The sequence below is a fragment of the Ambystoma mexicanum genome, chromosome 5p, assembly GCF_040938575.1.
Source record: "Ambystoma mexicanum isolate Mex_15411 chromosome 5p, UKY_AmexF1_1, whole genome shotgun sequence".
Classification (NCBI taxonomy): Eukaryota; Metazoa; Chordata; class Amphibia; order Caudata; family Ambystomatidae; genus Ambystoma; species Ambystoma mexicanum.
The window spans coordinates 742392285-742419458 of record NC_090930.1 but is presented as its reverse complement, the minus strand read 5'-3'; the positions used below and the strand labels follow the sequence as shown (position 1 = coordinate 742419458).

Here is a 27174-nt window from a genome sequence, read left to right as displayed (position 1 = left end):
TACGTAAGAATGCGGATGGTGCTCTGAGCCTCCTATGGTGGTTATTAAGCATGGTATACATACCATAGCATGTAACTGTGCCTACAAATGGAACATTTTGTTCATTTATTAGGGAGTTGTGAAAATGGCAAAATCAAATTGCCATTATTGACACAGACCAGCTGCCGCTGTCCGGACATTTCGTCGAAAGACATTTCGTTGAAAGACATTTGGTCGACGTAATTTGGTCGAAAGCCAAACGGTCGATTTTTTAATTTATATATATATATATTTTTTAGGTTGTAGTTTAGGGAAAAAAAGGGGTTTTTTTAGAAAAAAAGGGGGTTGGCGGGGACCCCCCCAACCCCCACCCCCCAAAAAAAAAATGTGAAAATAAAAAACAAAAGCAATTCGACCATTTGGTTTTCGACCAAATGGTTTCGACCATTTGTCCTGTCGACAAATTTTTTTCGACGAAATGTCTTGCAACCCAGCTGCCGACTGTTGCTATTGACAGGAGTTCCAGGTGTATAAACTGAGGAGATCACCAGTTCAATTACCTGTGAACGCATTTTGAAGCTCATTCACAACCAGTTCATGCCCGTTCTCTCCATTATGGCTTTCTGGCTGGCCGAGGGGCCCTTCAGTAATGTTCTTTGCTAACCATTACACCATGGGCCCCTTGCTGGTGCAACCTGACAGAGTTGTAACAGAAATGAGAATCAAGATCTCATGCATCATTTTAACAAACTCATATTCCTAGCCCACGGATATTATGCAAATGTGGAACTGTTTAGTTGGTTGTTGCGCAATAGCAAACTCTTTGCTTTACAGCTCATTTGGATAGGATTCTTCCTCTGGAGGCATAAGATAAAAGAATATTGCATACATTCTCTAAAAGGCGCTTTTTTTGCTGCAATGACGTTCATCATGTCACTAAGTGTGTAGGTTCCATGGTGTAATGGTTAGCACTCTGGACTCTGAATCCAGCGATCCGAGTTCAAATCTCGGTGGGACCTTGGGAATTACTGTGTTTGTTTTCCTCTCAGTGTCTTGTTTTAATAGCAATGACGCTGCTGTGTCGCCCACTTTCATAGCATTATTCCCTGGGTGCATTTGAAAAAAGAAAGATTTTCCATGGATGACGCTCTTTAGCCACAATGAAACCCACCACTTTCTGTGGTGTGAAAGACCCATGGTGTAATGGTAGCACCCTGGAGGTTGAATCCAATAATTTGCATTCAAATCTCTGTAAGAGTTTACCATCAGTCGAACCTTTCCCTTATCGTTTATTGTGGATGTCTTCTTTGAAGAAAGGTATGATCCAACTAAAGTAAGTACATTCACGAATGGGCCCTTGGTCGGTACAAACAGTATTTATACACCTCAGGCCTTTTGTGAATTAAGAAAAGTGTGTTCTTCGTTCTATTTTTCATCTCAAACTGATACCTTCATTTTACAAACATGTAAAGACTGTTAAGACGCTTGATTAATATCATTGATTCTGAATGTGGTCGCTTTTCATAGGATTAACCCTTTAACAATTTTGAAAGAGAATGGCGATACAATAGAGCTGCTTTTCCCAAAATGGTATTATTAATGTTGTTGCTGCATCTTCAAGTAAAAAGAGAATCCATTGGGTCACAGATTGAGCATGTTTCTTAACATTGAGTTAAGTTTGAAAATTTCAAATCTTTTATGTATGTTTCCGATGCAGATCTGCCCATCGACTCAGAATGACCTCACTGTTCATACATTTAAAAAAAATGCATAAAGGCTAAGGTGCTAGGCACAAATGTGGATTTTTATGAAAAGTTATGCCAGAGAGTGAGAGCGAAAATGAATACCCTACACCACTAACCTTATGAATATTACTATCTTTGGCCTATAATTTAAGACAACAAGGAGACAAAGTGTGTTAGAGCAAGAGAGAGGTTCCACCGAGACTTGAACTCGGATCGCTGGATTCAAAGTCCAAAGTGCTAACCATTACACCATGGAACCCTTGTTGAGCAGAGCTTCATAAGGGCAATGAGAATATAGGGCACAGTCAAGATTTTTACTGACCTATAGTAACCGTTTACTGATATTATATCGAAGCAGCACTGTTGCTGTTGGATGCTGTGCAATCGCAAAGTATTGGCTTCATGTCTCATTTGGATCAAATTCTTCCTCTGGAGTCTAATGATATAGGAATATTACATATTTTCTCTGATGTGCTCTGTTTTTCCAGAATGAAGTGCATCATGCTACTGAATATGTGGGTTCCATGGTGTAATGGTTAGCACTCTGGACGCTGAATCCAGCGATCCGAGTTCAAGTCTCGGTGGGACCTTGGGGCTGCTTCTCTTTTAGAGTTGCCTTTCATTTGCAGATAGATATAACAGCAATAGCTTTGCTTTACAGCCCACTTTGATGGCAGTCTTCTTTGACCAAAGAATATTAATAGTTTCTGGGGTTGACTCTCTTTTGCCACAAAGAAACTGCCCACTCTCATATCTCCAAAGCTCCAAGGTATAATGGCTATTAAACTGGCTTTTGATCTCAGCGATTTGCATTGAAAGGCCAGGAGGCCCCTAAAATCAGTTGAATTGTCTCCTGATAATTTAGAGTTTATTTCTTCTTTCGAGAAAGGTGTGATCCAAATAAAGTAAGTACATTTAAACAAGGGCACTTGATCAGTAAATGCACTACTTTCTAGAACTCATAACTCTTGTAAGTTATAAAAAGTTTGCTCTCCATACAGTTTGTCAACTCAAAGAATTACATTTTTTACACATTTAATAAGACCATCAAATTGCTTGAAACATAGGAATGATTGTGAAAGTGAATATGATTCACCAAAATAATTGTATAACATTTTTTAATGTTAATAAAATAGGGCTTTTTCCAATCTTTTCACATCAATGTTGTTTCTGCATGTTCCAGTGAGCAGAGAATCTACTGAACATAGTGTATACATTTTTCTTTTCATAGAGTTAAGGTTGGACATTATTCATCTGTGGAAAATGTTTCTGAGAGATATCTGGGTGCCCACTCTGATTGACCTTAGGGATTGTACATTAACGATATGTAGTTGCATCACTGTATTGGTATCAGGCACCAAAGTGCATTTAAATGTAATGTCGTGCAGAGAGAGAGAGAGTGTGAAAACGGCTACCTGAGTCGACTGAACTTCTGAATATTAACTCTGTTGAATTGTAATTTGAGAAATTAGAAAATGGAGTGTAAGAGCAAGATAACGGTTCCACCGAGACTTGAACTCGGATCGTTGGATTCAAAGTCCAAAGTGCTAACCATTACACCATGGAACCCCTGCAAGATGCACCTGAGAGCGTTGAATCAGAAATGGCAATATAGAGCACATTTACAATTTGTACAGATTCATAGTCCCAATTGACTGATATCATACAAACACAGCGATGTTGTCGATTGACGTTGTGCTATAGCAATCTCTGTGCTTTATAGAGCATGTAGATCAAATTCTTCCTCTTGAGGCATATGATTAAGCAATATTAAATATTGTTTCTGACTGCCTCTGTTTTGGCATAATGAAGTTCAGCATTTGCGGAAGTATTTAGGTTCCATGGTCTAATGGTTAGTAGGCTGAACTCTGAATTTAGTAATCTGACATGTTATAGCTATATTTTGTTTTCCTTTGGGTGTATTGTCATTTTATGCACATAGATTTCCTAGCAGTGGCTGTGATGAATAGTTCAATTTGATAGCAGCTTCCTTTTGAGAATTTGAAAAAAAAAGAATTAAATAGTCTCTCTGGATGACTCTGCTTTGATTTCTATGTGCACATCCCTTTTGCGTTTCAGAGGGATTGACCAACATACACAACAGTGCTTGGAAGACCTCTTCCTCCCTCATGGCATGTAAAGCTAACCTCTCTCCTACCTTGTGTTTTTTTACTTTTTAACTTCCCCTTCCGAGTCATGATCATGTAACTGAATTTACATTTTTAGATTTTAACTGCAGTAGTTGCTTGTTTTTCATTTTTATTTTTTGTGTACGCATACATCCCTTTTTGTGGGGAGGGGGGAGTGATGTCTGTTTACTTATATTAGCTAATATAGGTCATTTTATGTCCGCTTACAATATGTGTCAGGATTTTTTATGTCGTTTCCAATCAATGTCTAATATCAAGTGGTTTGCAGCAGTCATACAAAGGCACGTAACACCCCCAAAACACCTACATAAGTTAGAAATACTCCGGAAGAGTACTCAGTTTATGAAAAGGCGGTGAATCCCAAATAGAACTGTAAATGTAAGCTAGCAAGCAGACCGTGCACCCCTGTTTGGAACTATGACCTGTGTGTTGCCCTCTATTAACAGAACAATGTAACTGCAGCCCATGTCACATAAAATAGAAAGTAGAGATTATGCAAATTAACTCCCAGAAGAGCCTGGTGTCACCCCAAAAGGTGTCATGCTTTTCACACCAAGAAACATCCACACATAGATCCCTGCGAACCTCAAAAACGTACAGGAAACCCTGTCCAGCGCTTTGCTCCCAGAGGAGATAAGGTTGAAAAACCACCCTATGTTAAAAGTGTCCATAATCCATGCCAGCTGCCCTGTCTATAGAACCTGGTCGTTCGTGGACGTTCGGGGCCTAGGGGCATGAGTGGAAGGGTTTAACCTGCCTGGGTTCTTGGGCATGGTTTCATCATGCCTCAGTTTACAATGGCACTCTGCCACTTTGTCAGGCTTTAAAGAAGCCTGACTCCTGCAGAGCAAAAGATCTGATTATTTCCTTACATGTTTTGTACGTAAGAATGCGGATGGTGCTCTGAGCCTCCTATGGTGGTTATTAAGCATGGTATACATACCATAGCATGTAACTGTGCCTACAAATGGAACATTTTGTTCATTTATCAGGGAGTTGTGAAAATGGCAAAATCAAATTGCCATTATTGACACAGACCAGCTGCCGCTGTCCGGACATTTCGTCGAAAGACATTTGGTCGACGTAATTTGGTCGAAAGCCAAATGGTCGATTTTTTAATTTATATATATATATATTTTTTAGGTTGTAGTTTAGGGAAAAAAAGGGTTTTTTTTAGAAAAAAAGGGGGTTGGCGGGGACCCCCCCAACCCCCACCCCCCAAAAAAAAAATGTGAAAATAAAAAACAAAAGCAATTCGACCATTTGGTTTTCGACCAAATGGTTTCGACCATTTGTCCTGTCGACAAATTTTTTTCGACGAAATGTCTTGCAACCCAGCTGCCGACTGTTGCTATTGACAGGAGTTCCAGGTGTATAAACTGAGGAGATCAGCAGTTCAATTACCTGTGAACGCATTTTGAAGCTCATTCACAACCAGTTCATGCCCGTTCTCTCCATTTTGGCTTTCTGGCTGGCCGAGGGGCCCTTCAGTAATGTTCTTTGCTAACCATTACACCATGGGCCCCTTGCTGGTGCAACCTGACAGAGTTGTAACAGAAATGAGAATCGAGATCTCATGCATCATTTTAACAAACTCATATTCCTAGCCCACGGATATTATGCAAATGTGGAACTGTTTAGTTGGTTGTTGCGCAATAGCAAACTCTTTGCTTTACAGCTCATTTGGATAGGATTCTTCCTCTGGAGGCATAAGATAAAAGAATATTGCATACATTCTCTAAAAGGCGCTTTTTTTGCTGCAATGACGTTCATCATGTCACTAAGTATGTAGGTTCCATGGTGTAATGGTTAGCACTCTGGACTCTGAATCCAGCGATCCGAGTTCAAATCTCGGTGGGACCTTGGGAATTACTGTGTTTGTTTTCCTCTCAGTGTCTTGTTTTAATAGCAATGACGCTGCTGTGTCGCCCACTTTCATAGCATTATTCCCTGGGTGCATTTGAAAAAAGAAAGATTTTCCATGGATGACGCTCTTTAGCCACAATGAAACCCACCACTTTCTGTGGTGTGAAAGACCCATGGTGTAATGGTAGCACCCTGGAGGTTGAATCCAATAATTTGCATTCAAATCTCTGTAAGAGTTTACCATCAGTCGAACCTTTCCCTTATCGTTTATTGTGGATGTCTTCTTTGAAGAAAGGTATGATCCAACTAAAGTAAGTACATTCACGAATGGGCCCTTGGTCGGTACAAACAGTATTTATACACCTCAGGCCTTTTGTGAATTAAGAAAAGTGTGTTCTTCGTTCTATTTTTCATCTCAAACTGATACCTTCATTTTACAAACATGTAAAGACTGTTAAGACGCTTGATTAATATCATTGATTCTGAATGTGGTCGCTTTTCATAGGATTAACCCTTTAACAATTTTGAAAGAGAATGGCGATACAATAGAGCTGCTTTTCCCAAAATGGTATTATTAATGTTGTTGCTGCATCTTCAAGTAAAAAGAGAATCCATTGGGTCACAGATTGAGCATGTTTCTTAACATTGAGTTAAGTTTGAAAATTTCAAATCTTTTATGTATGTTTCCGATGCAGATCTGCCCATCGACTCAGAATGACCTCACTGTTCATACATTTAAAAAAAATGCATAAAGGCTAAGGTGCTAGGCACAAAAGTGGATTTTTATGAAAAGTTATGCCAGAGAGTGAGAGCGAAAATGAATACCCTACACCACTAACCTTATGAATATTACTATCTTTGGCCTATAATTTAAGACAACAAGGAGACAAAGTGTGTTAGAGCAAGAGAGAGGTTCCACCGAGACTTGAACTCGGATCGCTGGATTCAAAGTCCAAAGTGCTAACCATTACACCATGGAACCCTTGTTGAGCAGAGCTTCATAAGGGCAATGAGAATATAGGGCACAGTCAAGATTTTTACTGACCTATAGTAACCGTTTACTGATATTATATCGAAGCAGCACTGTTGCTGTTGGATGCTGTGCAATCGCAAAGTATTGGCTTCATGTCTCATTTGGATCAAATTCTTCCTCTGGAGTCTAATGATATAGGAATATTACATATTTTCTCTGATGTGCTCTGTTTTTCCAGAATGAAGTGCATCATGCTACTGAATATGTGGGTTCCATGGTGTAATGGTTAGCACTCTGGACTCTGAATCCAGCGATCCGAGTTCAAGTCTCGGTGGGACCTTGGGGCTGCTTCTCTTTTAGAGTTGCCTTTCATTTGCAGATAGATATAACAGCAATAGCTTTGCTTTACAGCCCACTTTGATGGCAGTCTTCTTTGACCAAAGAATATTAATAGTTTCTGGGGATGACTCTCTTTTGCCACAAAGAAACTGCCCACTCTCATATCTCCAAAGCTCCAAGGTATAATGGCTATTAAACTGGCTTTTGATCTCAGCGATTTGCATTGAAAGCCCAGGAGGCCCCTAAAATCAGTTGAATTGTTTCCTGATAATTTAGAGTTTATTTCTTCTTTCGAGAAAGGTGTGATCCAAATAAAGTAAGTACATTTAAACAAGGGCACTTGATCAGTAAATGCACTACTTTCTAGAACTCATAACTCTTGTAAGTTATAAAAAGTTTGCTCTCCATACAGTTTGTCAACTCAAAGAATTACATTTTTTACACATTTAATAAGACCATCAAATTGCTTGAAACATAGGAATGATTGTGAAAGTGAATATGATTCACCAAAATAATTGTATAACATTTTTTAATGTTAATAAAATAGGGCTTTTTCCAATCTTTTCACATCAATGTTGTTTCTGCATGTTCCAGTGAGCAGAGAATCTACTGCACATAGTGTATACATTTTTCTTTTCATAGAGTTAAGGTTGGACATTATTCATCTGTGGAAAATGTTTCTGAGAGATATCTGGGTGCCCACTCTGATTGACCTTAGGGATTGTACATTAACGATATGTAGTTGCATCACTGTATTGGTATCAGGCACCAAAGTGCATTTAAATGTAATGTCGTGCAGAGAGAGAGAGAGTGTGAAAACGGCTACCTGAGTCGACTGAACTTCTGAATATTAACTCTGTTGAATTGTAATTTGAGAAATTAGAAAATGGAGTGTAAGAGCAAGATAACGGTTCCACCGAGACTTGAACTCGGATCGTTGGATTCAAAGTCCAAAGTGCTAACCATTACACCATGGAACCCCTGCAAGATGCACCTGAGAGCGTTGAATCAGAAATGGCAATATAGAGCACATTTACAATTTTTACAGATTCATAGTCCCAATTGACTGATATCATACAAACACAGCGATGTTGTCGATTGACGTTGTGCTATAGCAATCTCTGTGCTTTATAGAGCATGTAGATCAAATTCTTCCTCTTGAGGCATATGATTAAGCAATATTAAATATTGTTTCTGACTGCCTCCGTTTTGGCATAATGAAGTTCAGCATTTGCGGAAGTATTTAGGTTCCATGGTCTAATGGTTAGTAGGCTGGACTCTGAATTTAGTAATCTGACATGTTATAGCTATATTTTGTTTTCCTTTGGGTGTATTGTCATTTTATGCACATAGATTTCCTAGCAGTGGCTGTGATGAATAGTTCAATTTGATAGCAGCTTCCTTTTGAGAATTTGAAAAAAAAAGAATTAAATAGTCTCTCTGGATGACTCTGCTTTGATTTCTATGTGCACATCCCTTTTGCGTTTCAGAGGGATTGACCAACATACACAACAGTGCTTGGAAGACCTCTTCCTCCCTCATGGCATGTAAAGCTAACCTCTCTCCTACCTTGTGTTTTTTTACTTTTTAACTTCCCCTTCCGAGTCATGATCATGTAACTGAATTTACATTTTTAGATTTTAACTGCAGTAGTTGCTTGTTTTTCATTTTTATTTTTTGTGTACGCATACATCCCTTTTTGTGGGGAGGGGGGAGTGATGTCTGTTTACTTATATTAGCTAATATAGGTCATTTTATGTCCGCTTACAATATGTGTCAGGATTTTTTATGTCGTTTCCAATCAATGTCTAATATCAAGTGGTTTGCAGCAGTCATACAAAGGCACGTAACACCCCCAAAACACCTACATAAGTTAGAAATACTCCGGAAGAGTACTCAGTTTATGAAAAGGCGGTGAATCCCAAATAGAACTGTAAATGTAAGCTAGCAAGCAGACCGTGCACCCCTGTTTGGAACTATGACCTGTGTGTTGCCCTCTATTAACAGAACAATGTAACTGCAGCCCATGTCACATAAAATAGAAAGTAGAGATTATGCAAATTAATTCCCAGAAGAGCCTGGTCTCACCCCAAAAGGTGTCATGCTTTTCACACCAAGAAACATCCACACATAGATCCCTGCGAACCTCAAAAACGTACAGGAAACCCTGTCCAGCGCTTTGCTCCCAGAGGAGATAAGGTTGAAAAACCACCCTATGTTAAAAGTGTCCATAATCCATGCCAGCTGCCCTGCCTAGGGGCATGAGTGGAAGGGTTTAACCTGCCTGGGTTCTTGGGCATGGTTTCATCATGCCTCAGTTTACAATGGCACTCTGCCACTTTGTCAGGCTTTAAAGAAGCCTGACTCCTGCAGAGCAAAAGATCTGATTATTTCCTTACATGTTTTGTACGTAAGAATGCGGATGGTGCTCTGAGCCTCCTATGGTGGTTATTAAGCATGGTATACATACCATAGCATGTAACTGTGCCTACAAATGGAACATTTTGTTCATTTATTAGGGAGTTGTGAAAATGGCAAAATCAAATTGCCATTACTGACACAGACCAGCTGCCGCTGTCCGGACATTTCGTCGAAAGACATTTCGTCGAAAGACATTTGGTCGACGTAATTTGGTCGAAAGCCAAATGGCGATTTTTTTATTTATTTATATATATATTTTTTAGGTTGTAGTTTAGGGAAAAAAAGGGGTTTTTAGAAAAAAAGGGGGTTGGGGGGACCCCCCCAAACCCCCCCCAAAAAAAATGTGAAAATAAAAAACAAAGCAATTCGACCATTTGGTTTTCGACCAAATGGTTTCGACCAATTGTCCTGTCAACAAATTTTTTTCGACGAAATGTCTGGCAACCCAGCTGCTGACTGTTGCTATTGACAGGAGTTCCAGGTGTATAAACTGAGGAGATCACCAGTTCAATTACCTGTGAACGCATTTTGAAGCTCATTCACAACCAGTTCATGCCCGTTCTCTCCATTTTGGCTTTCTGGCTGGCCGAGGGGCCCTTCAGTAATGTTCTTTGCTAACCATTACACCATGGGCCCCTTGCTGGTGCAACCTGACAGAGTTGTAACAGAAATGAGAATCGAGATCTCATGCATCATTTTAACAAACTCATATTCCTAGCCCACGGATATTATGCAAATGTGGAACTGTTTAGTTGGTTGTTGCGCAATAGCAAACTCTTTGCTTTACAGCTCATTTGGATAGGATTCTTCCTCTGGAGGCATAAGATAAAAGAATATTGCACACATTCTCTAAAAGGCTCTTTTTTTGCTGCAATGACGTTCATCATGTCACTAAGTATGTAGGTTCCATGGTGTAATGGTTAGCACTCTGGACTCTGAATCCAGCGATCCGAGTTCAAATCTCGGTGAGACCTTGGGAATTACTGTGTTTGTTTTCCTCTCAGTGTCTTGTTTTAATAGCAATGACGCTGCTGTGTCGCCCACTTTCATAGCATTATTCCCTGGGTGCATTTGAAAAAAGAAAGATTTTCCATGGATGACGCTCTTTAGCCACAATGAAACCCACCACTTTCTGTGGTGTGAAAGATCCATGGTGTAATGGTAGCACCCTGGAGGTTGAATCCAATAATTTGCATTCAAATCTCTGTAAGAGTTTACCATCAGTCGAACCTTTCCCTTATCGTTTATTGTGGATGTCTTCTTTGAAGAAAGGTATGATCCAACTAAAGTAAGTACATTCACGAATGGGCCCTTGGTCGGTACAAACAGTATTTATACACCTCAGGCCTTTTGTGAATTAAGAAAAGTGTGTTCTTCGTTCTATTTTTCATCTCAAACTGATACCTTCATTTTACAAACATGTAAAGACTGTTAAAACGCTTGATTAATATCATTGATTCTGAATGTGGTCGCTTTTCATAGGATTAACCCTTTAACAATTTTGAAAGAGAATGGCGATACAATAGAGCTGCTTTTCCCAAAATGGTATTATTAATGTTGTTGCTGCATCTTCAAGTAAAAAGAGAATCCATTGGGTCACAGATTGAGCATGTTTCTTAACATTGAGTTAAGTTTGAAAATTTCAAATCTTTTATGTATGTTTCCGATGCAGATCTGCCCATCGACTCAGAATGACCTCACTGTTCATACATTTAAAAAAAATGCATAAAGGTTAAGGTGCTAGGCACAAAAGTGGATTTTTATGAAAAGTTATGCCAGAGAGTGAGAGCGAAAATGAATACCCTACACCACTAACCTTATGAATATTACTAAAAAAATGAATACCCTACACCACTAACCTTATGAATATTACTATCTTTGGCCTATAATTTAAGACAACAAGGAGACAAAGTGTGTTAGAGCAAGAGAGAGGTTCCACCGATTCAAAGTCCAAAGTGCTAACCATTACACCATGGAGCCCTTGTTGAGCAGAGCTTCATAAGGGCAATGAGAATATAGGGCACAGTCAAGATTTTTACTGACCTATAGTAACCGTTTACTGATATTATATCGAAGCAGCACTGTTGCTGTTGGATGCTGTGCAATCGCAAAGTATTGGCTTCATGTCTCATTTGGATCAAATTCTTCCTCTGGAGTCTAATGATATAGGAATATTACATATTTTCTCTGATGTGCTCTGTTTTTCCAGAATGAAGTGCATCATGCTACTGAATATGTGGGTTCCATGGTGTAATGGTTAGCACTCTGGACTCTGAATCCAGCGATCCGAGTTCAAGTCTCAGTGGGACCTTGGGGCTGCTTCTCTTTTAGAGTTGCCTTTCATTTGCAGATAGATATAACAGCAATAGCTTTGCTTTACAGCCCACTTTGATGGCAGTCTTCTTTGACCAAAGAATATTAATAGTTTCTGGGGATGACTCTCTTTTGCCACAAAGAAACTGCCCACTCTCATATCTCCAAAGCTCCAAGGTATAATGGCTATTAAACTGGCTTTTGATCTCAGCGATTTGCATTGAAAGCCCAGGAGGCCCCTAAAATCAGTTGAATTGTTTCCTGATAATTTAGAGTTTATTTCTTCTTTCGAGAAAGGTGTGATCCAAATAAAGTAAGTACATTTAAACAAGGGCACTTGATCAGTAAATGCACTACTTTCTAGAACTCATAACTCTTGTAAGTTATAAAAAGTTTGCTCTCCATACAGTTTGTCAACTCAAAGAATTACATTTTTTACACATTTAATAAGACCATCAAATTGCTTGAAACATAGGAATGATTGTGAAAGTGAATATGATTCACCAAAATAATTGTATAACATTTTTTAATGTTAATAAAATAGGGCTTTTTCCAATCTTTTCACATCAATGTTGTTTCTGCATGTTCCAGTGAGCAGAGAATCTACTGCACATAGTGTGTACATTTTTCTTTTCATAGAGTTAAGGTTGGACATTATTCATCTGTGGAAAATGTTTCTGAGAGATATCTGGGTGCCCACTCTGATTGACCTTAGGGATTGTACATTAACGATATGTAGTTGCATCACTGTATTGGTATCAGGCACCAAAGTGCATTTAAATGTAATGTCGTGCAGAGAGAGAGAGAGTGTGAAAACGGCTACCTGAGTCGACTGAACTTCTGAATATTAACTCTGTTGAATTGTAATTTGAGAAATTAGAAAATGGAGTGTAAGAGCAAGATAACGGTTCCACCGAGACTTGAACTCGGATCTTTGGATTCAAAGTCCAAAGTGCTAACCATTACACCATGGAACCCCTGCAAGATGCACCTGAGAGCGTTGAATCAGAAATGGCAATATAGAGCACATTTACAATTTTTACAGATTCATAGTCCCAATTGACTGATATCATACAAACACAGCGATGTTGTCAATTGACGTTGTGCTATAGCAATCTCTGTGCTTTATAGAGCATGTAGATCAAATTCTTCCTCTTGAGGCATATGATTAAGCAATATTAAATATTGTTTCTGACTGCCTCTGTTTTGGCATAATGAAGTTCAGCATTTGCGGAAGTATTTAGGTTCCATGGTCTAATGGTTAGTAGGCTGGACTCTGAATTTAGTAATCTGACATGTTATAGCTATATTTTGTTTTCCTTTGGGTGTATTGTCATTTTATGCACATAGATTTCCTAGCAGTGGCTGTGATGAATAGTTCAATTTGATAGCAGCTTCCTTTTGAGAATTTGAAAAAAAAAGAATTAAATAGTCTCTCTGGATGACTCTGCTTTGATTTCTATGTGCACATCCCTTTTGCGTTTCAGAGGGATTGACCAACATACACAACAGTGCTTGGAAGACCTCTTCCTCCCTCATGGCATGTAAAGCTAACCTCTCTCCTACCTTGTGTTTTTTTACTTTTTAACTTCCCCTTCCGAGTCATGATCATGTAACTGAATTTACATTTTTAGATTTTAACTGCAGTAGTTTCTTGTTTTTCATTTTTATTTTTTGTGTACGCATACATCCCTTTTTGTGGGGAGGGGGAGTGATGTCTGTTTACTTATATTAGCTAATATAGGTCATTTTATGTCCGCTTACAATATGTGTCAGGATTTTTTATGTCGTTTCCAATCAATGTCTAATATCAAGTGGTTTGCAGCAGTCATACAAAGGCACGTAACACCCCCAAAACACCTACATAAGTTAGAAATACTCCGGAAGAGTACTCAGTTTATGAAAAGGCGGTGAATCCCAAATAGAACTGTAAATGTAAGCTAGCAAGCAGACCGTGCACCCCTGTTTGGAACTATGACCTGTGTGTTGCCCTCTATTAACAGAACAATGTAACTGCAGCCCATGTCACATAAAATAGAAAGTAGAGATTATGCAAATTAACTCCCAGAAGAGCCTGGTGTCACCCCAAAAGGTGTCATGCTTTTCACACCAAGAAACATCCACACATAGATCCCTGCGAACCTCAAAAACGTACAGGAAACCCTGTCCAGCGCTTTGCTCCCAGAGGAGATAAGGTTGAAAAACCACCCTATGTTAAAAGTGTCCATAATCCATGCCAGCTGCCCTGTCTATAGAACCTGGCCGTTCGTGGCCGTCGGGGCCTAGGGGCATGAGTGGAAGGGTTTAACCTGCCTGGGTTCTTGGGCATGGTTTCATCATGCCTCAGTTTACAATGGCACTCTGCCACTTTGTCAGGCTTTAAAGAAGCCTGACTCCTGCAGAGCAAAAGATCTGATTATTTCCTTACATGTTTTGTACGTAAGAATGCGGATGGTGCTCTGAGCCTCCTATGGTGGTTATTAAGCATGGTATACATACCATAGCATGTAACTGTGCCTACAAATGGAACATTTTGTTCATTTATTAGGGAGTTGTGAAAATGGCAAAATCAAATTGCCATTACTGACACAGACCAGCTGCCGCTGTCCGGACATTTCGTTGAAAGACATTTCGTCGAAAGACATTTGGTCGACGTAATTTGGTCGAAAGCCAAATGGTCGATTTTTTTATTTATTTATATATATATTTTTTAGGTTGTAGTTTAGGGAAAAAAAGGGGTTTTTAGAAAAAAAGGGGGTTGGGGGGACCCCCCCAAACCCCCCCCCCAAAAAAAAATGTGAAAATAAAAAACAAAGCAATTCGACCATTTGGTTTTCGACCAAATGGTTTCGACCAATTGTCCTGTCGACAAATTTTTTTCGACGAAATGTCTGGCAACCCAGCTGCCGACTGTTGCTATTGACAGGAGTTCCAGGTGTATAAACTGAGGAGATCACCAGTTCAATTACCTGTGAACGCATTTTGAAGCTCATTCACAACCAGTTCATGCCCGTTCTCTCCATTTTGGCTTTCTGGCTGGCCGAGGGGCCCTTCAGTAAGTTCTTTGCTAACCATTACACCATGGGCCCCTTGCTGGTGCAACCTGACAGAGTTGTAACAGAAATGAGAATCGAGATCTCATGCATCATTTTAACAAAGTCATATTCCTAGCCCACGGATATTATGCAAATGTGGAACTGTTTAGTTGGTTGTTGCGCAATAGCAAACTCTTTGCTTTACAGCTCATTTGGATAGGATTCTTCCTCTGGAGGCATAAGATAAAAGAATATTGCATACATTCTCTAAAAGGCTCTTTTTTTGCTGCAATGACGTTCATCATGTCACTAAGTATGTAGGTTCCATGGTGTAATGGTTAGCACTCTGGACTCTGAATCCAGCGATCCGAGTTCAAATCTCGGTGAGACCTTGGGAATTACTGTGTTTGTTTTCCTCTCAGTGTCTTGTTTTAATAGCAATGACGCTGCTGTGTCGCCCACTTTCATAGCATTATTCCCTGGGTGCATTTGAAAAAAGAAAGATTTTCCATGGATGACGCTCTTTAGCCACAATGAAACCCACCACTTTCTGTGGTGTGAAAGACCCATGGTGTAATGGTAGCACCCTGGAGGTTGAATCCAATAATTTGCATTCAAATCTCTGTAAGAGTTTACCATCAGTCGAACCTTTCCCTTATCGTTTATTGTGGATGTCTTCTTTGAAGAAAGGTATGATCCAACTAAAGTAAGTACATTCACGAATGGGCCCTTGGTCGGTACAAACAGTATTTATACACCTCAGGCCTTTTGTGAATTAAGAAAAGTGTGTTCTTCGTTCTATTTTTCATCTCAAACTGATACCTTCATTTTACAAACATGTAAATACTGTTAAGACGCTTGATTAATATCATTGATTCTGAATGTGGTCGCTTTTCATAGGATTAACCCTTTAACAATTTTGAAAGAGAATGGCGATACAATAGAGTTGCTTTTCCCAAAATGGTATTATTAATGTTGTTGCTGCATCTTCAAGTAAAAAGAGAATCCATTGGGTCACAGATTGAGCATGTTTCTTAACATTGAGTTAAGTTTGAAAATTTCAAATCTTTTATGTATGTTTCCGATGCAGATCTGCCCATCGACTCAGAATGACCTCACTGTTCATACATTTAAAAAAAATGCATAAAGGTTAAGGTGCTAGGCACAAAAGTGGATTTTTATGAAAAGTTATGCCAGAGAGTGAGAGCGAAAATGAATACCCTACACCACTAACCTTATGAATATTACTATCTTTGGCCTATAATTTAAGACAACAAGGAGACAAAGTGTGTTAGAGCAAGAGAGAGGTTCCACCGAGACTTGAACTCGGATCGTTGGATTCAAAGTCCAAAGTGCTAACCATTACACCATGGAACCCTTGTTGAGCAGAGCTTCATAAGGGCAATGAGAATATAGGGCACAGTCAATATTTTTACTGACCTATAGTAACCGTTTACTGATATTATATCGAAGCAGCACTGTTGCTGTTGGATGCTGTGCAATCGCAAAGTATTGGCTTCATGTCTCATTTGGATCAAATTCTTCCTCTGGAGTCTAATGATATAGGAATATTACATATTTTCTCTGATGTGCTCTGTTTTTCCAGAATGAAGTGCATCATGCGACTGAATATGTGGGTTCCATGGTGTAACGGTTAGCACTCTGGACTCTGAATCCAGCGATCCGAGTTCAAGTCTCGGTGGGACCTTGGGGCTGCTTCTCTTTTAGAGTTGCCTTTCATTTGCAGATAGATATAACAGCAATAGCTTTGCTTTACAGCCCACTTTGATGGCAGTCTTCTTTGACCAAAGAATATTAATAGTTTCTGGGGATGACTCTCTTTTGCCACAAAGAAACTGCCCACTCTCATATCTCCAAAGCTCCAAGGTATAATGGCTATTAAACTGGCTTTTGATCTCAGCGATTTGCATTGAAAGCCCAGGAGGCCCCTAAAATCAGTTGAATTGTTTCCTGATAATTTAGAGTTTATTTCTTCTTTCGAGAAAGGTGTGATCCAAATAAAGTAAGTACATTTAAACAAGGGCACTTGATCAGTAAATGCACTACTTTCTAGAACTCATAACTCTTGTAAGTTATAAAAAGTTTGCTCTCCATACAGTTTGTCAACTCAAAGAATTACATTTTTTACACATTTAATAAGACCATCAAATTGCTTGAAACATAGGAATGATTGTGAAAGTGAATATGATTCACCAAAATAATTGTATAACATTTTTTAATGTTAATAAAATAGGGCTTTTTCCAATCTTTTCACATCAATGTTGTTTCTGCATGTTCCAGTGAGCAGAGAATCTACTGCACATAGTGTGTACATTTTTCTTTTCATAGAGTTAAGGTTGGACATTATTCATCTGTGGAAAATGTTTCTGAGAGATATCTGGGTGCCCACTCTGATTGACCTTAGGGATTGTACATTAACGATATGTAGTTGCATCACTGTATTGGTATCAGGCACCAAAGTGCATTTAAATGTAATGTCGTGCAGAGAGAGAGAGAGTGTGAAAACGGCTACCTGAGTCGACTGAACTTCTGAATATTAACTCTGTTGAATTGTAATTTGAGAAATTAGAAAATGGAGTGTAAGAGCAAGATAACGGTTCCACCGAGACTTGAACTCGGATCTTTGGATTCAAAGTCCAAAGTGCTAACCATTACACCATGGAACCCCTGCAAGATGCACCTGAGAGCGTTGAATCAGAAATGGCAATATAGAGCACATTTACAATTTTTACAGATTCATAGTCCCAATTGACTGATATCATACAAACACAGCGATGTTGTCGATTGACGTTGTGCTATAGCAATCTCTGTGCTTTATAGAGCATGTAGATCAAATTCTTCCTCTTGAGGCATATGATTAAGCAATATTAAATATTGTTTCTGACTGCCTCTGTTTTGGCATAATGAAGTTCAGCATTTGCGGAAGTATTTAGGTTCCATGGTCTAATGGTTAGTAGGCTGGACTCTGAATTTAGTAATCTGACATGTTATAGCTATATTTTGTTTTCCTTTGGGTGTATTGTCATTTTATGCACATAGATTTCCTAGCAGTGGCTGTGATGAATAGTTCAATTTGATAGCAGCTTCCTTTTGAGAATTTGAAAAAAAAAGAATTAAATAGTCTCTCTGGATGACTCTGCTTTGATTTCTATGTGCACATCCCTTTTGCGTTTCAGAGGGATTGACCAACATACACAACAGTGCTTGGAAGACCTCTTCCTCCCTCATGGCATGTAAAGCTAACCTCTCTCCTACCTTGTGTTTTTTTACTTTTTAACTTCCCCTTCCGAGTCATGATCATGTAACTGAATTTACATTTTTAGATTTTAACTGCAGTAGTTTCTTGTTTTTCATTTTTATTTTTTGTGTACGCATACATCCCTTTTTGTGGGGAGGGGGAGTGATGTCTGTTTACTTATATTAGCTAATATAGGTCATTTTATGTCCGCTTACAATATGTGTCAGGATTTTTTATGTCGTTTCCAATCAATGTCTAATATCAAGTGGTTTGCAGCAGTCATACAAAGGCACGTAACACCCCCAAAACACCTACATAAGTTAGAAATACTCCGGAAGAGTACTCAGTTTATGAAAAGGCGGTGAATCCCAAATAGAACTGTAAATGTAAGCTAGCAAGCAGACCGTGCACCCCTGTTTGGAACTATGACCTGTGTGTTGCCCTCTATTAACAGAACAATGTAACTGCAGCCCATGTCACATAAAATAGAAAGTAGAGATTATGCAAATTAACTCCCAGAAGAGCCTGGTGTCACCCCAAAAGGTGTCATGCTTTTCACACCAAGAAACATCCACACATAGATCCCTGCGAACCTCAAAAACGTACAGGAAACCCTGTCCAGCGCTTTGCTCCCAGAGGAGATAAGGTTGAAAAACCACCCTATGTTAAAAGTGTCCATAATCCATGCCAGCTGCCCTGTCTATAGAACCTGGCCGTTCGTGGCCGTCGGGGCCTAGGGGCATGAGTGGAAGGGTTTAACCTGCCTGGGTTCTTGGGCATGGTTTCATCATGCCTCAGTTTACAATGGCACTCTGCCACTTTGTCAGGCTTTAAAGAAGCCTGACTCCTGCAGAGCAAAAGATCTGATTATTTCCTTACATGTTTTGTACGTAAGAATGCGGATGGTGCTCTGAGCCTCCTATGGTGGTTATTAAGCATGGTATACATACCATAGCATGTAACTGTGCCTACAAATGGAACATTTTGTTCATTTATTAGGGAGTTGTGAAAATGGCAAAATCAAATTGCCATTACTGACACAGACCAGCTGCCGCTGTCCGGACATTTCGTTGAAAGACATTTCGTCGAAAGACATTTGGTCGACGTAATTTGGTCGAAAGCCAAATGGTCGATTTTTTTATTTATTTATATATATATTTTTTAGGTTGTAGTTTAGGGAAAAAAAGGGGTTTTTAGAAAAAAAGGGGGTTGGGGGGACCCCCCCAAACCCCCCCCCCCCAAAAAAAAATGTGAAAATAAAAAACAAAGCAATTCGACCATTTGGTTTTCGACCAAATGGTTTCGACCAATTGTCCTGTCGACAAATTTTTTTCGACGAAATGTCTGGCAACCCAGCTGCCGACTGTTGCTATTGACAGGAGTTCCAGGTGTATAAACTGAGGAGATCACCAGTTCAATTACCTGTGAACGCATTTTGAAGCTCATTCACAACCAGTTCATGCCCGTTCTCTCCATTTTGGCTTTCTGGCTGGCCGAGGGGCCCTTCAGTAAGTTCTTTGCTAACCATTACACCATGGGCCCCTTGCTGGTGCAACCTGACAGAGTTGTAACAGAAATGAGAATCGAGATCTCATGCATCATTTTAACAAAGTCATATTCCTAGCCCACGGATATTATGCAAATGTGGAACTGTTTAGTTGGTTGTTGCGCAATAGCAAACTCTTTGCTTTACAGCTCATTTGGATAGGATTCTTCCTCTGGAGGCATAAGATAAAAGAATATTGCATACATTCTCTAAAAGGCTCTTTTTTTGCTGCAATGACGTTCATCATGTCACTAAGTATGTAGGTTCCATGGTGTAATGGTTAGCACTCTGGACTCTGAATCCAGCGATCCGAGTTCAAATCTCGGTGAGACCTTGGGAATTACTGTGTTTGTTTTCCTCTCAGTGTCTTGTTTTAATAGCAATGACGCTGCTGTGTCGCCCACTTTCATAGCATTATTCCCTGGGTGCATTTGAAAAAAGAAAGATTTTCCATGGATGACGCTCTTTAGCCACAATGAAACCCACCACTTTCTGTGGTGTGAAAGACCCATGGTGTAATGGTAGCACCCTGGAGGTTGAATCCAATAATTTGCATTCAAATCTCTGTAAGAGTTTACCATCAGTCGAACCTTTCCCTTATCGTTTATTGTGGATGTCTTCTTTGAAGAAAGGTATGATCCAACTAAAGTAAGTACATTCACGAATGGGCCCTTGGTCGGTACAAACAGTATTTATACACCTCAGGCCTTTTGTGAATTAAGAAAAGTGTGTTCTTCGTTCTATTTTTCATCTCAAACTGATACCTTCATTTTACAAACATGTAAATACTGTTAAGACGCTTGATTAATATCATTGATTCTGAATGTGGTCGCTTTTCATAGGATTAACCCTTTAACAATTTTGAAAGAGAATGGCGATACAATAGAGTTGCTTTTCCCAAAATGGTATTATTAATGTTGTTGCTGCATCTTCAAGTAAAAAGAGAATCCATTGGGTCACAGATTGAGCATGTTTCTTAACATTGAGTTAAGTTTGAAAATTTCAAATCTTTTATGTATGTTTCCGATGCAGATCTGCCCATCGACTCAGAATGACCTCACTGTTCATACATTTAAAAAAAATGCATAAAGGTTAAGGTGCTAGGCACAAAAGTGGATTTTTATGAAAAGTTATGCCAGAGAGTGAGAGCGAAAATGAATACCCTACACCACTAACCTTATGAATATTACTATCTTTGGCCTATAATTTAAGACAACAAGGAGACAAAGTGTGTTAGAGCAAGAGAGAGGTTCCACCGAGACTTGAACTCGGATCGTTGGATTCAAAGTCCAAAGTGCTAACCATTACACCATGGAACCCTTGTTGAGCAGAGCTTCATAAGGGCAATGAGAATATAGGGCACAGTCAATATTTTTACTGACCTATAGTAACCGTTTACTGATATTATATCGAAGCAGCACTGTTGCTGTTGGATGCTGTGCAATCGCAAAGTATTGGCTTCATGTCTCATTTGGATCAAATTCTTCCTCTGGAGTCTAATGATATAGGAATATTACATATTTTCTCTGATGTGCTCTGTTTTTCCAGAATGAAGTGCATCATGCGACTGAATATGTGGGTTCCATGGTGTAACGGTTAGCACTCTGGACTCTGAATCCAGCGATCCGAGTTCAAGTCTCGGTGGGACCTTGGGGCTGCTTCTCTTTTAGAGTTGCCTTTCATTTGCAGATAGATATAACAGCAATAGCTTTGCTTTACAGCCCACTTTGATGGCAGTCTTCTTTGACCAAAGAATATTAATAGTTTCTGGGGATGACTCTCTTTTGCCACAAAGAAACTGCCCACTCTCATATCTCCAAAGCTCCAAGGTATAATGGCTATTAAACTGGCTTTTGATCTCAGCGATTTGCATTGAAAGCCCAGGAGGCCCCTAAAATCAGTTGAATTGTTTCCTGATAATTTAGAGTTTATTTCTTCTTTCGAGAAAGGTGTGATCCAAATAAAGTAAGTACATTTAAACAAGGGCACTTGATCAGTAAATGCACTACTTTCTAGAACTCATAACTCTTGTAAGTTATAAAAAGTTTGCTCTCCATACAGTTTGTCAACTCAAAGAATTACATTTTTTACACATTTAATAAGACCATCAAATTGCTTGAAACATAGGAATGATTGTGAAAGTGAATATGATTCACCAAAATAATTGTATAACATTTTTTAATGTTAATAAAATAGGGCTTTTTCCAATCTTTTCACATCAATGTTGTTTCTGCATGTTCCAGTGAGCAGAGAATCTACTGCACATAGTGTGTACATTTTTCTTTTCATAGAGTTAAGGTTGGACATTATTCATCTGTGGAAAATGTTTCTGAGAGATATCTGGGTGCCCACTCTGATTGACCTTAGGGATTGTACATTAACGATATGTAGTTGCATCACTGTATTGGTATCAGGCACCAAAGTGCATTTAAATGTAATGTCGTGCAGAGAGAGTCGACTGAACTTCTGAATATAACTCTGTTGAATTGTAATTTGAGAAATTAGAAAATGGAGTGTAAGAGCAAGATAACGGTCCCACCGAGACTTGAACTCGGATCGTTGGATTCAAAGTCCAAAGTGCTAACCATTACACCATGGAACCCTTGCAAAATGCACCTGAGAGCGTTGAATCAGAAATGGCAATATAGAGCACATTTACAATTTTTACAGATTCATATTCCCAATTGACTGATATCATACAAACACAGCGATGTTGTCGATTGACGTTGTGCTATAGCAATCTCTGTGCTTTATAGAGCATGTAGATCAAATTCTTCCTCTTGAGGCATATGATTAAGCAATATTAAATATTGTTTCTGACTGCCTCTGTTTTGGCATAATGAAGTTCAGCATTTGCGGAAGTATTTAGGTTCCATGGTCTAATGGTTAGTAGGCTGGACTCTGAATTTAGTAATCTGACATGTTATAGCTATATTTTGTTTTCCTTTGGGTGTATTGTCATTTTATGCACATAGATTTCCTAGCAGTGGCTGTGATGAATAGTTCAATTTGATAGCAGCTTCCTTTTGAGAATTTGAAAAAAAAAGAATTAAATAGTCTCTCTGGATGACTCTGCTTTGATTTCTATGTGCACATCCCTTTTGCGTTTCAGAGGGATTGACCAACATACACAACAGTGCTTGGAAGACCTCTTCCTCCCTCATGGCATGTAAAGCTAACCTCTCTCCTACCTTGTGTTTTTTTACTTTTTAACTTCCCCTTCCGAGTCATGATCATGTAACTGAATTTACATTTTTAGATTTTAACTGCAGTAGTTGCTTGTTTTTCATTTTTATTTTTTGTGTACGCATACATCCCTTTTTGTGGGGAGGGGGGAGTGATGTCTGTTTACTTATATTAGCTAATATAGGTCATTTTATGTCCGCTTACAATATGTGTCAGGATTTTTTATGTCGTTTCCAATCAATGTCTAATATCAAGTGGTTTGCAGCAGTCATACAAAGGCACGTAACACCCCCAAAACACCTACATAAATTAGAAATACTCCGGAAGAGTACTCAGTTTATGAAAAGGCGGTGAATCCCAAATAGAACTGTAAATGTAAGCTAGCAAGCAGACCGTGCACCCCTGTTTGGAACTATGACCTGTGTGTTGCCCTCTATTAACAGAACAATGTAACTGCAGCCCATGTCACATAAAATAGAAAGTAGAGATTATGCAAATTAACTCCCAGAAGAGCCTGGTGTCACCCCAAAAGATGTCATGCTTTTCACACCAAGAAACATCCACACATAGATCCCTGCGAACCTCAAAAACGTACAGGAAACCCTGTCCAGCGCTTTGCTCCCAGAGGAGATAAGGTTGAAAAACCACCCTATGTTAAAAGTGTCCATAATCCATGCCAGCTGCCCTGTCTATAGAACCTGGCCGTTAGTGGCCGTCGGGGCCTAGGGGCATGAGTGGAAGGGTTTAACCTGCCTGGGTTCTTGGGCATGGTTTCATCATGCCTCAGTTTACAATGGCACTCTGCCACTTTGTCAGGCTTTAAAGAAGCCTGACTCCTGCAGAGCAAAAGGTCTGATTATTTCCTTACATGTTTTGTACGTAAGAATGCGGATGGTGCTCTGAGCCTCCTATGGCGGTTATTAAGCATGGTATACATACCATAGCATGTAACTGTGCCTACAAATGGAACATTTTGTTCATTTATTAGGGAGTTGTGAAAATGGCAAAATCAAATTGCCATTACTGACACAGACCAGCTGCCGCTGTCCGGACATTTCGTTGAAAGACATTTTGTCGAAAGACATTTGGTCGACATAATTTGGTCGAAAGCCAAATGGTCGATTTTTTTATTTATTTATATATATATTTTTTAGGTTGTAGTTTAGGGAAAAAAAGGGGTTTTTAGAAAAAAAGGGGGTTGGGGGGACGCCCCCAAACCCCCCCCCCCCAAAAAAAAAAATGTGAAAATAAAAAACAAAGCAATTCGACCATTGGTTTTCGACCAAATGGTTTCGACCAATTGTCCTGTCGACAAATTTTTTTCGACGAAATGTCTGGCAACCCAGCTGCCGACTGTTGCTATTGACAGGAGTTCCAGGTGTATAAACTGAGGAGATCACCAGTTCAATTACCTGTGAACGCATTTTGAAGCTCATTCACAACCAGTTCATGCCCGTTCTCTCCATTTTGGCTTTCTGGCTGGCCGAGGGGCCCTTCAGTAATGTTCTTTGCTAACCATTACACCATGGGCCCCTTGCTGGTGCAACCTGACAGAGTTGTAACAGAAATGAGAATCGAGATCTCATGCATCATTTTAACAAACTCATATTCCTAGCCCACGGATATTATGCAAATGTGGAACTGTTTAGTTGGTTGTTGCGCAATAGCAAACTCTTTGCTTTACAGCTCATTTGGATAGGATTCTTCCTCTGGAGGCATAAGATAAAAGAATATTGCATACATTCTCTAAAAGGCTCTTTTTTTGCTGCAATGACGTTCATCATGTCACTAAGTATGTAGGTTCCATGGTGTAATGGTTAGCACTCTGGACTCTGAATCCAGCGATCCGAGTTCAAATCTCGGTGAGACCTTGGGAATTACTGTGTTTGTTTTCCTCTCAGTGTCTTGTTTTAATAGCAATGACGCTGCTGTGTCGCCCACTTTCATAGCATTATTCCCTGGGTGCATTTGAAAAAAGAAAGATTTTCCATGGATGACGCTCTTTAGCCACAATGAAACCCACCACTTTCTGTGGTGTGAAAGACCCATGGTGTAATGGTAGCACCCTGGAGGTTGAATCCAATAATTTGCATTCAAATCTCTGTAAGGGTTTACCATCAGTCGAACCTTTCCCTTATCGTTTATTGTGGATGTCTTCTTTGAAGAAAGGTATGATCCAACTAAAGTAAGTACATTCACGAATGGGCCCTTGGTCGGTACAAACAGTATTTATACACCTCAGGCCTTTTGTGAATTAAGAAAAGTGTGTTCTTCGTTCTATTTTTCATCTCAAACTGATACCTTCATTTTACAAACATGTAAAGACTGTTAAGACGCTTGATTAATATCATTGATTCTGAATGTGGTCGCTTTTCATAGGATTAACCCTTTAACAATTTTGAAAGAGAATGGCGATACAATAGAGCTGCTTTTCCCAAAATGGTATTATTAATGTTGTTGCTGCATCTTCAAGTAAAAAGAGAATCCATTGGGTCACAGATTGAGCATGTTTCTTAACATTGAGTTAAGTTTGAAAATTTCAAATCTTTTATGTATGTTTCCGATGCAGATCTGCCCATCGACTCAGAATGACCTCACTGTTCATACATTTAAAAAAAATGCATAAAGGTTAAGGTGCTAGGCACAAAAGTGGATTTTTATGAAAAGTTATACCAGAGAGTGAGAGCGAAAATGAATACCCTACACCACTAACCTTATGAATATTACTATCTTTGGCCTATAATTTAAGACAACAAGGAGACAAAGTGTGTTAGAGCAAGAGAGAGGTTCCACCGAGACTTGAACTCGGATCGCTGGATTCAAAGTCCAAAGTGCTAACCATTACACCATGGAACCCTTGTTGAGCAGAGCTTCATAAGGGCAATGAGAATATAGGGCACAGTCAAGATTTTTACTGACCTATAGTAACCGTTTACTGATATTATATCGAAGCAGCACTGTTGCTGTTGGATGCTGTGCAATCGCAAAGTACTGGCTTCATGTCTCATTTGGATCAAATTCTTCCTCTGGAGTCTAATGATATAGGAATATTACATATTTTCTCTGATGTGCTCTGTTTTTCCAGAATGAAGTGCATCATGCTACTGAATATGTGGGTTCCATGGTGTAATGGTTAGCACTCTGGACTCTGAATCCAGCGATCCGAGTTCAAGTCTCGGTGGGACCTTGGGGCTGCTTCTCTTTTAGAGTTGCCTTTCATTTGCAGATAGCTATAACAGCAATAGCCTTGCTTTACAGCCCACTTTGATGGCAGTCTTCTTTGACCAAAGAATATTAATAGTTTCTGGGGATGACTCTCTTTTGCCACAAAGAAACTGCCCACTCTCATATCTCCAAAGCTCCAAGGTATAATGGCTATTAAACTGGCTTTTGATCTCAGCGATTTGCATTGAAAGCCCAGGAGGCCCCTAAAATCAGTTGAATTGTTTCCTGATAATTTAGAGTTTATTTCTTCTTTCGAGAAAGGTGTGATCCAAATAAAGTAAGTACATTTAAACAAGGGCACTTGATCAGTAAATGCACTACTTTCTAGAACTCATAACTCTTGTAAGTTATAAAAAGTTTGCTCTCCATACAGTTTGTCAACTCAAAGAATTACATTTTTTACACATTTAATAAGACCATCAAATTGCTTGAAACATAGGAATGATTGTGAAAGTGAATATGATTCACCAAAATAATTGTATAACATTTTTTAATGTTAATAAAATAGGGCTTTTTCCAATCTTTTCACATCAATGTTGTTTCTGCATGTTCCAGTGAGCAGAGAATCTACTGCACATAGTGTGTACATTTTTCTTTTCATAGAGTTAAGGTTGGACATTATTCATCTGTGGAAAATGTTTCTGAGAGATATCTGGGTGCCCACTCTGATTGACCTTAGGGATTGTACATTAACGATATGTAGTTGCATCACTGTATTGGTATCAGGCACCAAAGTGCATTTAAATGTAATGTCGTGCAGAGAGAGAGAGAGTGTGAAAACGGCTACCTGAGTCGACTGAACTTCTGAATATTAACTCTGTTGAATTGTAATTTGAGAAATTAGAAAATGGAGTGTAAGAGCAAGATAACGGTTCCACCGAGACTTGAACTCGGATCGTTGGATTCAAAGTCCAAAGTGCTAACCATTACACCATGGAACCCCTGCAAGATGCACCTGAGAGCGTTGAATCAGAAATGGCAATATAGAGCACATTTACAATTTGTACAGATTCATAGTCCCAATTGACTGATATCATACAAACACAGCGATGTTGTCGATTGACGTTGTGCTATAGCAATCTCTGTGCTTTATAGAGCATGTAGATCAAATTCTTCCTCTTGAGGCATATGATTAAG

General features: G+C 39.2%; 23 non-coding genes across 23 annotated transcripts; 12 read left to right on the top strand and 11 right to left on the bottom strand.

The window, feature by feature from the left end:
- Positions 1-926: 926 nt before the first annotated feature.
- Positions 927-998, top strand: TRNAQ-CUG (transfer RNA glutamine (anticodon CUG)). The gene has a single exon. It is a non-coding gene; the product is annotated as a tRNA-Gln (tRNA).
- A 913-nt stretch (positions 999-1911) lies between these two features.
- Positions 1912-1983, bottom strand: TRNAQ-UUG (transfer RNA glutamine (anticodon UUG)). The gene has a single exon. It is a non-coding gene; the product is annotated as a tRNA-Gln (tRNA).
- Positions 1984-2242: 259 nt separating this feature from the next.
- On the top strand, positions 2243-2314 carry TRNAQ-CUG (transfer RNA glutamine (anticodon CUG)). Its single transcript has one exon. It is a non-coding gene; the product is annotated as a tRNA-Gln (tRNA).
- A 907-nt stretch (positions 2315-3221) lies between these two features.
- On the bottom strand, positions 3222-3293 carry TRNAQ-UUG (transfer RNA glutamine (anticodon UUG)). The gene has a single exon. It is a non-coding gene; the product is annotated as a tRNA-Gln (tRNA).
- Positions 3294-5665: 2372 nt separating this feature from the next.
- TRNAQ-CUG (transfer RNA glutamine (anticodon CUG)) lies at positions 5666-5737 on the top strand. The gene has a single exon. It is a non-coding gene; the product is annotated as a tRNA-Gln (tRNA).
- Positions 5738-6650: 913 nt separating this feature from the next.
- Positions 6651-6722, bottom strand: TRNAQ-UUG (transfer RNA glutamine (anticodon UUG)). The gene has a single exon. It is a non-coding gene; the product is annotated as a tRNA-Gln (tRNA).
- A 259-nt stretch (positions 6723-6981) lies between these two features.
- Positions 6982-7053, top strand: TRNAQ-CUG (transfer RNA glutamine (anticodon CUG)). The gene has a single exon. It is a non-coding gene; the product is annotated as a tRNA-Gln (tRNA).
- Positions 7054-7960: 907 nt separating this feature from the next.
- TRNAQ-UUG (transfer RNA glutamine (anticodon UUG)) lies at positions 7961-8032 on the bottom strand. Its single transcript has one exon. It is a non-coding gene; the product is annotated as a tRNA-Gln (tRNA).
- Positions 8033-10375: 2343 nt separating this feature from the next.
- On the top strand, positions 10376-10447 carry TRNAQ-CUG (transfer RNA glutamine (anticodon CUG)). The gene has a single exon. It is a non-coding gene; the product is annotated as a tRNA-Gln (tRNA).
- A 1265-nt stretch (positions 10448-11712) lies between these two features.
- Positions 11713-11784, top strand: TRNAQ-CUG (transfer RNA glutamine (anticodon CUG)). Its single transcript has one exon. It is a non-coding gene; the product is annotated as a tRNA-Gln (tRNA).
- A 907-nt stretch (positions 11785-12691) lies between these two features.
- Positions 12692-12763, bottom strand: TRNAQ-UUG (transfer RNA glutamine (anticodon UUG)). The gene has a single exon. It is a non-coding gene; the product is annotated as a tRNA-Gln (tRNA).
- Positions 12764-15141: 2378 nt separating this feature from the next.
- On the top strand, positions 15142-15213 carry TRNAQ-CUG (transfer RNA glutamine (anticodon CUG)). The gene has a single exon. It is a non-coding gene; the product is annotated as a tRNA-Gln (tRNA).
- Positions 15214-16126: 913 nt separating this feature from the next.
- Positions 16127-16198, bottom strand: TRNAQ-UUG (transfer RNA glutamine (anticodon UUG)). The gene has a single exon. It is a non-coding gene; the product is annotated as a tRNA-Gln (tRNA).
- A 259-nt stretch (positions 16199-16457) lies between these two features.
- TRNAQ-CUG (transfer RNA glutamine (anticodon CUG)) lies at positions 16458-16529 on the top strand. The gene has a single exon. It is a non-coding gene; the product is annotated as a tRNA-Gln (tRNA).
- A 907-nt stretch (positions 16530-17436) lies between these two features.
- TRNAQ-UUG (transfer RNA glutamine (anticodon UUG)) lies at positions 17437-17508 on the bottom strand. Its single transcript has one exon. It is a non-coding gene; the product is annotated as a tRNA-Gln (tRNA).
- A 2380-nt stretch (positions 17509-19888) lies between these two features.
- On the top strand, positions 19889-19960 carry TRNAQ-CUG (transfer RNA glutamine (anticodon CUG)). The gene has a single exon. It is a non-coding gene; the product is annotated as a tRNA-Gln (tRNA).
- Positions 19961-20873: 913 nt separating this feature from the next.
- TRNAQ-UUG (transfer RNA glutamine (anticodon UUG)) lies at positions 20874-20945 on the bottom strand. Its single transcript has one exon. It is a non-coding gene; the product is annotated as a tRNA-Gln (tRNA).
- A 259-nt stretch (positions 20946-21204) lies between these two features.
- On the top strand, positions 21205-21276 carry TRNAQ-CUG (transfer RNA glutamine (anticodon CUG)). The gene has a single exon. It is a non-coding gene; the product is annotated as a tRNA-Gln (tRNA).
- An 880-nt stretch (positions 21277-22156) lies between these two features.
- Positions 22157-22228, bottom strand: TRNAQ-UUG (transfer RNA glutamine (anticodon UUG)). Its single transcript has one exon. It is a non-coding gene; the product is annotated as a tRNA-Gln (tRNA).
- A 2383-nt stretch (positions 22229-24611) lies between these two features.
- On the top strand, positions 24612-24683 carry TRNAQ-CUG (transfer RNA glutamine (anticodon CUG)). The gene has a single exon. It is a non-coding gene; the product is annotated as a tRNA-Gln (tRNA).
- Positions 24684-25596: 913 nt separating this feature from the next.
- Positions 25597-25668, bottom strand: TRNAQ-UUG (transfer RNA glutamine (anticodon UUG)). Its single transcript has one exon. It is a non-coding gene; the product is annotated as a tRNA-Gln (tRNA).
- Positions 25669-25927: 259 nt separating this feature from the next.
- On the top strand, positions 25928-25999 carry TRNAQ-CUG (transfer RNA glutamine (anticodon CUG)). The gene has a single exon. It is a non-coding gene; the product is annotated as a tRNA-Gln (tRNA).
- Positions 26000-26906: 907 nt separating this feature from the next.
- On the bottom strand, positions 26907-26978 carry TRNAQ-UUG (transfer RNA glutamine (anticodon UUG)). Its single transcript has one exon. It is a non-coding gene; the product is annotated as a tRNA-Gln (tRNA).
- Between the last annotated feature and the right edge of the window lie 196 nt (positions 26979-27174).